Source organism: Schistocerca cancellata, chromosome 2, assembly GCF_023864275.1.
Source record: "Schistocerca cancellata isolate TAMUIC-IGC-003103 chromosome 2, iqSchCanc2.1, whole genome shotgun sequence".
NCBI lineage: Eukaryota > Metazoa > Arthropoda > Insecta > Orthoptera > Acrididae > Schistocerca > Schistocerca cancellata.
In genome coordinates, this window is record NC_064627.1 from 750,315,301 (window position 1) to 750,329,769 (window position 14,469).

A 14,469-nucleotide genomic window follows, 5' to 3' on the forward strand; every position below is an offset into this window, starting at 1 on the left:
TGAGGGTATAATTACATTAATCCTCAGGGGGGTGCACGCTTACTTTGTGTACCATGTGTTTGTCAAGCACAAGGAGCCCTAGCTAATATGGTATTTGCTTATACAACTTAACACATCGGTACCATATTTCTCTAACACATAAATTACACAGCTATCTGATCATTTAACAGAGAAACAAACATCTTTTTACTACGTCAGTGACACATGTTTACGCAATTACAGAGTTGGGTAACTTCACACTTACGAAATTGTATTTTGTCTGTACTTTGTGAACTGTTCATATTTTTTTTGGACCCATTGTGATATTATGAGAGCTTTGAATGATATATTTGGTATGGGATCACGATTTTTAAAGTACGTTTGAGGCAGATGACACTTTTGACATGAGCAGAGAATTTTTTTTAGGTTTTGATATTATTGGAGGAAGCTACGACGATTTTGAGAGTTGATGTGTATTATGCTGTTGCGGTATGTTTATGATCAATAAGCTGATGCTAAATGAGTTATTTGATTATGCTACATATCTGTTGTGATGATGAGTAGTGGTTAGGGACTCTGGTTTATGAATAAGGTTGTTGGAAACCAAGAATCGTACTGTAAGAGTTATGAAATGTGTGTATATGCGTGAATGTATCACAATGCCGACGAAAATTTTTTGGAGTCTGTTATATTCATAAGATTTTGTTTCTACACATTTGCAACGCAAATTCTTGACCTGTGAAATATTTTTATATGAGACTGTCACTGTAGCGGAAACTGCTGTCGTAAATATTTCCGTAAGAAAGTTGAGTGACCACTTGCACGTAATGCGTTTTGGGCGCCCAGCTGAGAGGTAGTTGTCTGACAAAAGAAAGCCATTAGGTGAAAAAAAAGGGGAGGCCATTATCCTCGCCATTGACATTCCTTTAGAGAAAATATTGCAAATGCGACACCCTCATTACTTGGAAAGATACTTACATCTGCACACCTGATTATGACAAGCGTCTTTCTACGAGAGTTGAGAGAATTTCTACTAACTTATGAAATGTCACATGACTACTGAATGATATTTTTATGCTTTGGTTTGCGTAATTGCTTATTTCATTTGATATCTGTTTTCCAGCTGTGTTGCAGCATTGGTTTTATAAAATAAACTTATATGCATTTGCTAATGTGAACACTTTCTGTCAACAGATCTATTAAATAATTATTTTATGATCCACATTCTTCGAAAAAGGAGCTCTTGGAATGAAAAGACCAATAAGAAGGGACTTATAACAGTAACTGCATATATAATTTTCTTTTTGAGTACTGGGTAATTTTTTTGGTAGAGTAAGTTTTTGTGATGCATCACTCTAGTGTTAAGATGTGACATAGGTATTAGACATGGCCATTTTAGTGTAATATTTTTTCTGCTTGAGCTATGTCATGTTTAGATATAAGTTTTGTTATTTGTGCTGCTGTTTGCCAGGCATAATGTTACAGAATTTGACTTTGTATTACACTGTTAAGCCAGTTTTACTACGGATTTAGTTTTCTTGTTTGCTGCACAGTGCCTTACATTAGTTGTAGTACTGCAATTGCTTTGCCTATTTAAAATTTTTGTCCTTGATGTTTGTGTTAATTGTTTTATGCTGCTGCATTGCCTCGTCCCTTAGTTTAGCATCTGAGCTCAGTAGATTTAAGTTAGCTTAAGAGGGAGTAGCCTCTAAGAGAATGAGTTGCAATGAATTTGAAGAAATGCACTGAGAAGTTATACGAACAAAGTACAGGTATAGGTAGGATTTTCTTGGAAATAAATAATGAGGTAAGACATATGTGAAATAAATACAGAAAGCATGCTTGGATAGGATGTTTTTTTGGCTGGAGCAAATGTTGAAATAAGAGGGACGATATATGGAATGAAGTTTTGGGTTGCACTGGAGTACCAAATGTTACACTGAAAACGAACCCTGTACTTTCCTTTTGTGTTATTCCACTATGTGTTTGTGTACCCTTGTGTATTTGTTTTCTTCCTGTCTCTGTGTAGTTTCATAGAATTTTTCCTTCTTCTAATATTAAGCTACATTCACTATGATGAGGAATACTGTTCTCCTCAAATATAATTGGCATTAATAATATGTTATTTACCTTGTAAAGATGTTTAGACATTATTTATTCTGTTTTGTTTTAATGCTCATGTGTAAAGTTGATGTTTCAAAAGTTATTCTAATCTTTTATGTATGAACTTATAATTCCTGTAACACTGATGTATATGTTATTTCTATTCTTTTGTAAAGTTTGTACTACAAATGTTATCTGTATTGTTATGTTTTTAATGATGTATTTTGTACCTTTGTAATTGTATTCTTATGTTATAAAATTGTAATTGACACCAGTTCATCATATTATTAACTTGTAAGTTCCATTTCACTGCACACTTTTCTGTTGGTCATAGTATATGGACAATATGTGAGAAGTAGGGACTGTTAGTGTTTGCACGTGTGTTAATAATTCAGCAAGGGACTGGATAACAGCATTGCTGGTTCTAAGGACAATTCCAAAAACTTCGTGAGTGTACAAGTGGTGGTTTATGGACTTGCTATCTTCTCTGCAAGACTCTTCGATGGTGATTGTGCACCTGCACAGTCGCAGCAGATGGCTGCTGGCCATCTCCACAAGGACTACAGTGGGTCTGCATCTTTGATGGCCCACCAATACCATTATCTTTACAAGGACTACAGTGGGTCGACATCTTTGATGACCCACCAATACCGTAATCTCTCCCAGGACTACAGTGGGTCTGCTCTGTGATGACCTACCTACCAATCCTCTTCAAAACGTCGAATGACTCTGCTGTGGGTTTGCTCTGTTGTGGCCCATTACGTGTTAGCATGTCAAGAGTCAGCACTGTCTTTCAGTTGGAAGAACAACACTACTTCTTCAAGACTGCATGGAAATCCACTACTTCTGTGTGCATTGTCTTTTACTGCTCAGACTTTGAACAAAAAATAAACCACTGAAATTTTACTGTGATGAACAATCTGGACTGTCTTTATGGACTGTGAGAAAATTTTAGCTTTTGACCAACATTGTATAAATAAGTGTGTGCATTTGATATCTTTGTTATTGTAATTATGAAAAATTTTATCAAATCATTATTGGCCACTGCCCAAAAATATTTTGTAAAATTTTTTTGTGGGGAGCATGGGGGCTATGTAAGTAGGCTGTTTATATTTTCTTATTGGCAACGTTACGTAGCGCTCTGTATGAAAGTCACTGGCTATGCTGTGTGCAGCCTGCGGCTAGTTTGCATTGTTGTCTGCCATTGTAGTGTTGGGAAGCGGCAGCTGGATGTGAACAGTGCGTAGCGTTGCGCAGTTGGAGGTGAGCCGCCAGCAGTGGTGGATGTGGGGAGAGAGATGGCGGAGTTTTGTAATTTGTCATGAACTGCTATATGTATATTATGACTATTAAGGTAAATACATTGTTTGTTCTCTCTTAAAATCTTTCATTTGCTAACTATCCCTATCAGTAGTTAGTGCCTTCTGCAGTTTGAATCTTTTATTTAGCTGGCAGTAGTGGCGCTCGCTGTATTGCAGTAGTTCGAGTAACGAAGATTTTTGTGAGGTAAGTGATTTGTGAAAGGTATAGGTTAAAGTTAGTCAGGGCCATTGTTTTGTAGGGATTATTGAAAGTCAGATTGCGTTGCGCTAAAAATATTGTGTGTCAGTTTAAGCTCAGTCTTGTATAAATTGTTCTAAGGGGACGTTACAGTTGTGTTGTGGTGTTAAGGAGTCATTAAATTTGTTCTTTAGCTTCGGAAGTCTTTTATTATTGTATCAAATGATTTTGGTTATCAGCAAAAAGTTGTCAGCTGATTATGATAGTTTTCTTCATTGAATGCACTGTGTTGAACCTGTGGAACGTGAATCGAAGTGCTCCTCGGCACTGAAAGTAGATTAACATTTTTATATATAACAACCAAGAAACAGTACAACAACCATTAAATGATGCAATCTTATACCAAACCTCGAACTAATTGAACTCACAAAATCAAGCAGCATCTCGCTATTTGTTCAACACAAGCATCACGGTGCCTCTCAAAAATGAAAACTATTTAAACGTACTAGTTACCTTAATGCTGATAGCCACAAACAGCAAGGTGAACAAAATTAAAAGTATGAACATAAAGTTGCAAACAACACCGCAAAATAACACATACGTTCAGTTCACACACACTCAATACCATAGCAACAACAACACAGAATACTTAGGAAAATGGAAGTAATGACACAAGATGGTACACAATAACGTACACCAAATTACTCCGACATAAAAGTCACCAATATTTTCAAAAGCCGTGTAAATCAGAGGGAACTTGGCTACCAGCCCAGTCGTGACGTAGCCTGAAGTGGAAAATCGACTAAAAGCCACATCCAGGCTTGCTCGCATGCCAGCCCTCATCGTCGATCCGACAGGCGGAGTCGATTCAGGGCCAGCGCGCCTCCCTGAGTGCAGGAAGCGGCTTGCTAAGGAGCGCGACTCTCCTAGCAGATCTCCCTCCTGATAACGTCTAACCCAGTAACCTAAAACCGTTTACGAACTACCTGACAGTTATTAGATCCACATTCAACTTTATGAAATCCGTTTCCTGACTAACCACATTCCCACCCTCCCAAATGTCTTAAAATAATGTTAACGTGTCTGAGGGAAAAAATAAAAACCATCATGCATTTACACACGTTCCTAAAAACACGCAAGCTTTCAAATAAAATCATCACATAAAAGAACTAGGCACAAAAAACTGACACAATAATAACATAGTTTCAAATTCAAACAACAAATTTAAAGACTCCTTAAGACTCTACGCAAACGCACCATAATACATGCCGTACATAAAAATACATTCCAAAATTGACAGGAAACAGAACAGTGGAAGAAAATAGGTATGCATCCAGTACAATGTAACACATGTGATGGGAGGTACATGCGGAGAAAAGGTAGAACGGTTGATGTCTGATACGAAGAACATACGACAGCCTGGAAGTGAGGGGAAAATTACGCGACATTTGTAGTGCATCTCAGACAAAATAATCATAAGGCAACTTAGACAGTAGGAGACATGAAAATGATCCGAATAAACAGTAAAAGATACCTTCTGACATCCCAAGAAGAGTATTTCAATAGAATACCAGTGCCACAAAGAAACTCTTCCAATGACAAAGTGTGCACGATAAACTACCCTGCACTCACGTAATAGATAAGACAGAAAAGTTGAACTCCAACAGTAGATGATCAGAATAATGCCACACAGTCTCTCTTCCCTCACTCATCTCTGATCTGTCCAAATAAACTATAACCCAAAAACCAATCACCGGTACAACTGCGACTTTTTACCTACTGCCTGGTAGCTATTAGATCTACATTCAGCTTTCTGTAAACCCCTCCCAGACAAACCAGAACGCCACGCTTCCAAATCCAAATGACTTAACATAACGTCAACAGTACTGATATAAAAAATAAAAAGTCACACACACACACACACACACACACACACACACACACACACACACACACTTGGAGAGAGGTAGAGAGAGAAAGTGACACCTTACTTTGACAACGTTTTCTTCGTTAATTGGCAAAACATAAGTAAACTAATGTGAGAAAAGACACAAAGTAAGCTGAAAATTACGACGGAAGTAATTCAAAGTTCTAAGAACATTTCATTCTGGTTCAGTGATGTCTTCGACGGCAGTTTTGCTCAATAAAAATAATAACTACTAAACAGGAAGTTCGTGGCTGGAAAACGTATCAACATTACATGTATGAAGTGGCAGTGCCACCTCCAGCCCGTGACTAGATGAAAGAAAATGCCGATTTCGGCTATAAAAACCATTAACTTATTTTATAATTTTTAATACAAAAATTACGACCCGAACGGTTTTTAATCTGTATGTATCGGATATAAATATGAAACTATATTTTTCAGATGAAATCCATTGAAAATGCCTTAATGTAAAAGGCGAGACGTGGCTGATACGTAAAAAAATAAATATTGGTGCCAGTTGCCCTAAATTAAGAAATACTTTATGTAGGCTACGCTGCTGAATATTTTCTTATTAACTGGTTCCATTGTACAATCAGACAAAAAAGTGTGCATGTATTCAACCTCTCCGAGGCTGAATTAGAGATGGTATGGTTTCTATAATTAAAAGTGGAGCGTCAGCTAACCAGAATGGAATAGACAGCGATGATAGCTCAGATAATGGTCTGCCAGTAGTCTACCTTATCTGCTAGTAAATCAATGTATACAGAACTGTACGAATTGAATCTAAGTAATTTGGATGAAGGAGTTTGACAATAGGCTTGTGCTTTCGTGACTGTGGAACACTGTTTAGCACGCAACCCGCCTAGATAATGGTAATGAAATGCAGGTACCTTACGGAAGCGGCACAGCGTGTGGTTGGATTGGGAATCAACGCAATGGTAAGTAATTTTGATGAACTTTCTTTGATAGGAATTCTCAATTGTGTAGGCCACACACATAATATTTAATATTTATCATTCATCTTCTATCTGCCATTAACCAGTAAACTACTGTATCATCAGGGGTAGGAAACAACCAACGCCGAGCGCTTAGCAAGTAAGGGTCTTACAAAGGGGTGTATCTGCGATAGCATTGAGGGAAGATATGGAGAAATAGGTTCCGGGGAGATACAGCTGCAAACGATACAACGTATAGCAGTGGTGAAGGGCAAGACGAGACGAACAGCTGTGGGTTATCAGATAGGGAAAATACCTCAAATTGGTCTACAAAAGCCATCTAAGGTGCTGCGCAGGCACTGCGAACGAGATTTTCAGTAGCTTAGCTCCTGTGTACGACTTGTACTCGTACACACTTACGTAATTCCCGTAGAGCGGAAGACATTTCGATTGAAAATTGCAGTGCCTGTGTTGTTAATATAGCCAAAGCGACCGCACGTGTAAAAGCGGGAAATCAGGATTCGAGTTTCGTCGTTCCTTTATACGTTGTTCGTATTCGTAACTGTGGATACATTTCATGTATTTCATTAAGGCTGTAGTCACCGTAGTGGCTGTTCCCTCGGATATGCATGCGTGTACGAAGGAACACTGCTTCTTTCTTCTTAACAACACAGGAACTGGCAGTATCGCATTTATCCGTCGATACCAGGCAGCGACTTTCAATGAAAATGTCATCACCTGTACACGAATTACATAAACTGCATACGAGTAGAGAGAGTGACGCAGGAACGACAACATACCGAAGTTTCGGTCTGGTCGTGAGTCGTGTTCGGATAGCCAAATAGGTTAAGATGACTGCTTGCGTAAAGTGCGAAGTCCGAGTTCGAGTCCCGGTCCGCACAAATTTTCATTGTCATCATTCCCTTATACAGTTCATGGTTGTTTGTATTCGAATTGGGAATACATTTCATGAATTATTATTTACTACAGCCATTTTTGATAAGGCATGCAATGAAATTCGCTCTCTTCCTTTTTCATTCCATCATTGGAGCACATTGCAATTTTTTAAATATTTTGTTTAAATTTATATAAAACATATACACGTAATATGTGGTTCCACTGTGAAATCACTACAGTATTGTTCGGCTTCTTCCAAAGAGTATGTAAAATTTTGAATTTTTAGTATTCAATATTACATTTACGTTACATTTCCTTTCATATTTATTGTTTTCTTCTTTAAATTAACGTACAAAAACAGTTTTATTTATATACAAAAATTCAGATTATAGTGTAAATAACTTTTTCATACTTCTCGTGAAAATCTAGAAAACACCTATTTTCATCAGTGAGGCACAATCCAACATGACATATTTATTTGAACATTTGGTCCTACGTAGCTCCTTTTTTGAACTGTTATTTGCACATCGTTCGATTTTTATATCAACACCACGGCACAGCGCGGCACAGCGCCTCCCCAGGTTGCGGATAGGGGATACGGCTTTCAGATATGAAGGGTAGCTGCGAATACAAAAAAATAAGCAGTCGCGGACAGCCGAAGGGGAGCAGGCGATGGCGTGATGAACCATCCCTATTTCTTCTTCTGTTACTATCAAATCTATCCATCAAGAATCAGCAACATTAATGGTCATGGGTCCCTTTGAAGTAAAATATTCCGGAGGTAAACTAGGTTCCCATTCTGATCTCCGGGCGGAACCTACTTCGAAGAGATTCAAGCAGAAAGGAACTTTCAGGGTGGGAACATGGAACGTTAAAAGTTTGAACAGGCCAGAAACATTCCAGACATTATTAGACGAATTAGATAGATACGATGTAGACATTACAGCTATTCAAGAAACTCGGTGGCAGGGGGAGGGGAGCATAAAGAGGGGTAACTATGCATTTTCCTATGAGGTGCGGATGCTCACAGTTTTGCAGTACAGAGAAAAGTGCTTCACGCAATCAGAGATATAAGGTTCATTAGTGACCGACTATCAGTTATGGTGTTGTCCGGCAGGTGGAATAGACTAGTAGTAATTAATGTACACGCACCAGCTGACGACACTGAAGAGATTGTTAAAGACTGCTTTTATGAAGAACTAGAACAACTGTGGGATGAGTTCTCCTCGTATGATACAAAATTAATCATAGGTGATTTTAATGCGAAGATTGGGAAGGAGGAAGCATTCCGGCCTACAATTGGGAAAGAAAGTTTGCATAACATTTCGAATGGTAATGGCACAAGGGTGGTTAATTTTGCTGTTTCAAAATACATGATTGTTGAGAGCACGTACTTCAAAAGGAAGGACATTCATAAAGCAACTTGGGTCTCTCTGGATGGACACATCCGAAACCAAATTGATCATGTTCTTGTAGATCGAAGATGGCACACTAGTGTAGAAAATGTTAGGACTTTCAGGTGAGCAGACTGCGATTCTGATCATTTTCTTGCAGTTGCCGAAGTTGCTATCTACAGCAACTTCAAGGTGTCACAATGCAGAACTTGTTAGGTTCGACACTGACAAGCTAAATGATGAAAACCTTAGAAGAAGGTCCATGATAGAAATTTCATATAGGTTTGATGCTCTCAGGACACACGAAGATCAAGACAAGGATGTAAATAAACAGTGGATCACTGTGAGGAATAATATCAAAGAGGCAGCGAAGGTCACAATAGGTACAATTAAGAAGAACAGGAGGAAACCGTGGTTTGATGAGGAATGCAAGAAATTGGTAGAGGAAAGGAAAAAAGCGCGATTAGATTGGGATAGAATGGGAGACAGAAAACGAGAGGAGTTCTTGAACTTGAGAAGGGAAGTTAGTCGTAGGCTACGGGCAAAGAAGAGGGGTTATTTGAACAATCAAATTACAAAAATGGAAACAAACAGTAAAACAGAAAACATAAGGGAACTTTACCTAGACATAAATGAGTATAGGAAGGGCTTCAAGGCTAGGACAAATGCACTTCGAGTGGATGCTGGGGAAAACTGACAGACCCCAGTGCTATATTAAGTAAATGGAGGGCGCATTTTGAGCATCTATTAAATGTACACCAGGAAGCAGGAAATGAGCAGGCCTAAGAAATACATACAGCAGAACCCCAGATACCTGAGCCAACGTTAAAGGAAGCAAGAGATGCAATCAACAAATTGAAAAATCATAAAACACCAGGATCAGATTGCACAACTGCAGAATTAGTTCAAAATGGAGGACAGAAATTGGTGGAAGTAGTTCACAAAGTGATACCTGAAGAGTGCCAGGAGTCGATTCTGATCCCAATTTTTAATAAAGGTGACAAAATGGATTGTAGTAATTATAGAGGCATATCGCTATTACCAGTATGTTCCAAAATTTTCTCGAAGATTCTGCTAAACAGGCTTACACCATATGCAGATGAAATTGTGGGGGATTACCAAGCCGGCTTTCGGAGGAACAGATCAACTATAGACCAAATATTCACCCTGCATCAAATTTTGGAAAAGAAATGGGAATACAATAAACCAATTCATAATCTTTTCATAGATTTTACAAAAGCATATGATTCGGTATTGCAATCAAAATTGTACAGAATTCTTTTGGAACTTGGAATACCAAAGAAGTATGTTAGACTTATAGAAGTGAGTTTGAAAAACACAAAAGGTAGAGTACGCGTGGGGAAACTGGAGTCAGAAGAATTTGTAATAAAGAACGGACTTAAGTAGGGAGATGCCCTCTCTCCGCTACTTTTTAATTTAGTCCTAGAATATGTTGTACGAATGGTAGCAGATAATTCAGACGATGTGGAGTTAAATGGAAATATTAAGATATTAGGGTATGCAGATGATCTAAACATCATTGGCGATAGGAAAGAATCTGTAACAGCAAACGCGAAGGCGTTCATCAAGGTTAGTGAAGATGTAGGTCTAAGGATAAGTGCAGACAAAACTAAATACCTGGTTACTACTAGAATGCCAACAGCAGTAGATCAGGAAATGTTAAGAGTTGGAGACATGCAGTTTGAAAAAGTGAACACATTTAAGTATCTAGGCGTGGACATCACTTCGAGAAATGAGATTGAATCCGAACTGAGGAAGAGATTATGGGCGGGAAATGTGTGCTACTTCTCACTGAATAGATTACTTTCATCACCGATATTGTCTAGAAATTTAAAGATTAGAATATACAAAACTATTATTCTACCAGTTATGCTCTATGGGTGTGAGACTTGGTCTCTCACTGTGCAAAATGAAAAGCTGTTTAGAGTATTTGAAAACAAAATTTTGAGGAAAATTTTCGGAGCAAAAAGGGATGACATTAGCGGAGAGTGGCGAAAACTGCATAACGAAGAGGTTCACGAACTCTATTTAGTATTATTAAATCACGTAGGCTGCGATGTTCGGGTCAAGTAGCTCGAATGGATGAGGGCAGGGCAGCGCGCATAGTACTGGTAGGGCACCTAGAGGGAAAACGTCCCGTGGGGAGACCGAGGCGTAGATGGGAGGACAATGTGAAGGCCGATTTGAGGAGCCTAGGTATTGAAGGAGAATGGAAGGAAATAGCCCAAGACAGGGACAGATGGCGAAAATACGTTGCTGCGGTAATGGACTCTCGAGTCCGGTATGACCAGTGAGTAAGTAAGTAAGTAAGTAAGTAAGATAAATAGTATTTATTTGATTGTCCCTGCACAGAGCCTTTCATTGTAAAAATCTTTTTAGATAATGATACCAGGGAAACAGGTTTCCTTTTCGTGCCCGGAAACAAGCTCCCTTGCACAAACAGTGGCAGTGGCAGTGGCAGTGGTCCTACAGTTTTTATTTTACACATAATATGGGCATTTAAGACAATATCATCCAGAAAATGAAAAAATCTCTGTACCACTAATTCTAGTTTTTAAAGACTAATTCATAGGTTGATCTGACCATTCCTGTTTTGTCAACGTAACCTATGGAGGTATTATAGTCACATAAGACTTTCGGACATGTTATTGCATCTTTAGAACCATCTGTTTATCTTCAGTTCACTGTGGCTTCTTTGTTTGAATTATGGAAGTCTGAGAGAACATGAAAATTTTTCGTGCATCCATATTATGCAAGTTACTGCTTCCCGGTTCGTCCAATCTGATTCCCGACGAATATAACATTTATAACATTTAAAATCATTTGGCAAGTATTTCGTGACACTTTTATTCTAGCCCCTGGCATAGATTTTATCCAGCAGAATGTTTTTCTATAGAGGTACTAAAGTAAAATAATTGAATGGGTAGGTTTGATAACCCTCACCTCTCAATGACCTTGTCAAATCGGTAATAACTCTCACATCGAAATCCTTTTGCACCAGAGATACTTTTCTCATAGTGTATATATGAAAGTCGCAGATATAACACATTTTTTCTGCTGCACGACCTCATTGTAATCCCTTTTCTTACGGGCTTCTGTGACATAAATAAAAGATTGCTTTTGAACTTAATCATTTATTCATGAATGGTTGGTCCTTGAATTTCTTGTAACACTTTTTGTATGTTGTGGAGGGACAATTTGGCACTGTCATACTTTATATAATCTGTCATTATTTGATGATCTTCTATCTGGTTGTTTTGCATTATCATTCACATTCACATTAGAAACGAGCCATACAAATCTATTCAATGGCATTTTTCGGCAATTATTCATCCCACAATAGTGGTAATGAAGAACAGTAATTTTTATAGCTAAGTGTGATTTTCACACACACATAAATTAATTAATGAAAAAATGTTTTAATTCCATTCACTTCGGCAGGATGGGAATGGATGTCACCACACTACTGCATAGGATATAAATTTGTTTGACATACTATTTCCCCGATTGCCAGATTTGCAAAAAGTAAAAGGACAACGTCAGCTGGGAAGGAAAGAAACTGGAGGATAGTTTCCTCCATAAAGTTTACAATAAAATTTTCACTGACGTCACATGTCCACTTCGGTTGCATCAAATGTTGAGGGAAGGGTGAAGTTCGCTAACATAAACTGGACCTATGGAAACTTGATTTGAAGAAGATGGCAGCTAGAAGCTTTCTTTTGAAGGGCCAGAAAAATATGCGCCAGATGGCCACCTACGTCTTCTTCAAATTCTGAAAAATCCCTTGAGATATCCTCAAAACGCAGTTTGTGGGCAGTAGCCTCATATAATTCGGCAAAGGTGTATTTGCTGTCTATTTAAATGGGGGTGAAAGTTAAATAACTTACTATGTATAAGAACATAATCATTATGTGGGATAGATGTCATAGCAGCACAGTGGTTTCATGTTCAAACCACCATCACTTGTGGTTATAAGTATTTCTTGTAATGTGTTATATTTAAATTTGGCTAAGTCATATTTATAGCCTAAGACATAAGTCCTAGCATGTGAAAGAATTTACGTACATTGAATCGGGTATAGAATCTGAACAATACGAACCAATTCTCTGAAATACAACACGTCGCACATGCTCTGAAAACACTCGCTGGATGGAAATCCCCATTTACTGACCTTATAAAATTAGAGACGTTAGTACCTGTGAAATCCGCTAGATTGCTCCACAAACAAAAGTGAGACAGTGGTTTCACAGTTAGTCACCTATGCCACAATGGGAGGCAACATAGCAAAGTATGTATCATAAAACCACTGTGACACAAAGGGATATGTACAAAGAATGACAGTTGAAAACCCCGAGGATCGCAGTAAAGCAACTTGTGAGGTGACGGTCCATGTGAGACCTCCTCCTCCCACATAATATGTAATTAAACTGGAATGACGCCTTTTTTGTGGTAATTTTGATATCAAGTTGTTTATTTTGTCCCACAACGAGTATATCAGAGACTGAAGTTGTTCAAGATTAATTAAATTTTCATTTTTTTCCATTTATCTTTCAGAATTTACTGAGGTGCATGAATTCCTGGGAACTGGGCAGAAGTTCTACTTTTCTCCTTATGCTGGAATCAATGTAGAGCTGTTGCGGGCCCCTCCTGTGTGGGCTGTCTGGTGAGGAAGGGCCGGAGGACAAGAAGGTAGTCCTATGTAAAGAGAGAGTTTTCATTATCCCTGTGAGAACCTGATCTGTGGGTTCGAACACCGCACTTAGACGTCTGTTTTTGGAAGATTGTAGAGTACAATAGAGCGCAACACTGGGGCTCTAACTGCAGTATGAACGGTAGCCTGGCGCCAGTGGGTGCCATCTCACAAAAGATTTTATGAACGAATAGTGCAGGTAGACAAGTCAGCAAAGAGAACATCATTCTCAGCCTAGTGGAAACAGAATGCCATTTAAAGCTATATGTTCTGTCTTCGCTCGCATTCTTGTGGGTTGGTAAAATGTGCTTGTGTCTGTGTGTGTAAATGGAGCAGTGCAAAATTTTCGGTGTGCATCTGCCGTTTTGTAAGAATGTGTATTTGGCGCTTCTGTGAGACTCGTAATGCTGGGAGATCCGAAATGTTTTAAGGAGAAACTGATTGAAAGCCGCGTTTGCCGACTACCTAACTATAGGTGATGGCTGCGGGAACGACGTTGTGGTCCGAGACTATGTGAAGAGCCAGAGTTTTTTAGGTGTCTCCACATACGGGTTCTGACTAGTGAACCTCCTCGACTCGGTTTTCTTGAAGTTGTCATTTGGTATGAATGCTTCGTTCTCAGTAAATTCTTTGCATGACACAGTTTTCGGCGAGCCATAGCTCAACAAGTGTAAAGCTATAGTTGGTCGTTTTCGCTGGGAGGAACTGCCAATTTCATCTGGCCATACCGATGCCATGCAACGCCGAACATCAGTAACAGACGGCCTCCACACGTTGCATGCCGACCAGTCGCAGGCACAACTCTCAGCTGTACTATGTCTTCTGCTGCAGGAACCGCAGATACAGCCCTAGTAAGAACGCTGTGCTATGCGTAGCCTTGAATGAAGAGAGAGTTCAACTTCAGTACAGTCAACGTGGGACTCAGTAAGCATTAAGACATCAGTGGCGAAAAACAGAACTGAAATCTGTAATGGGAAGGCTACTTTTGAACTTCTTAAGTTTAGAATCAAATATTCACTCAAT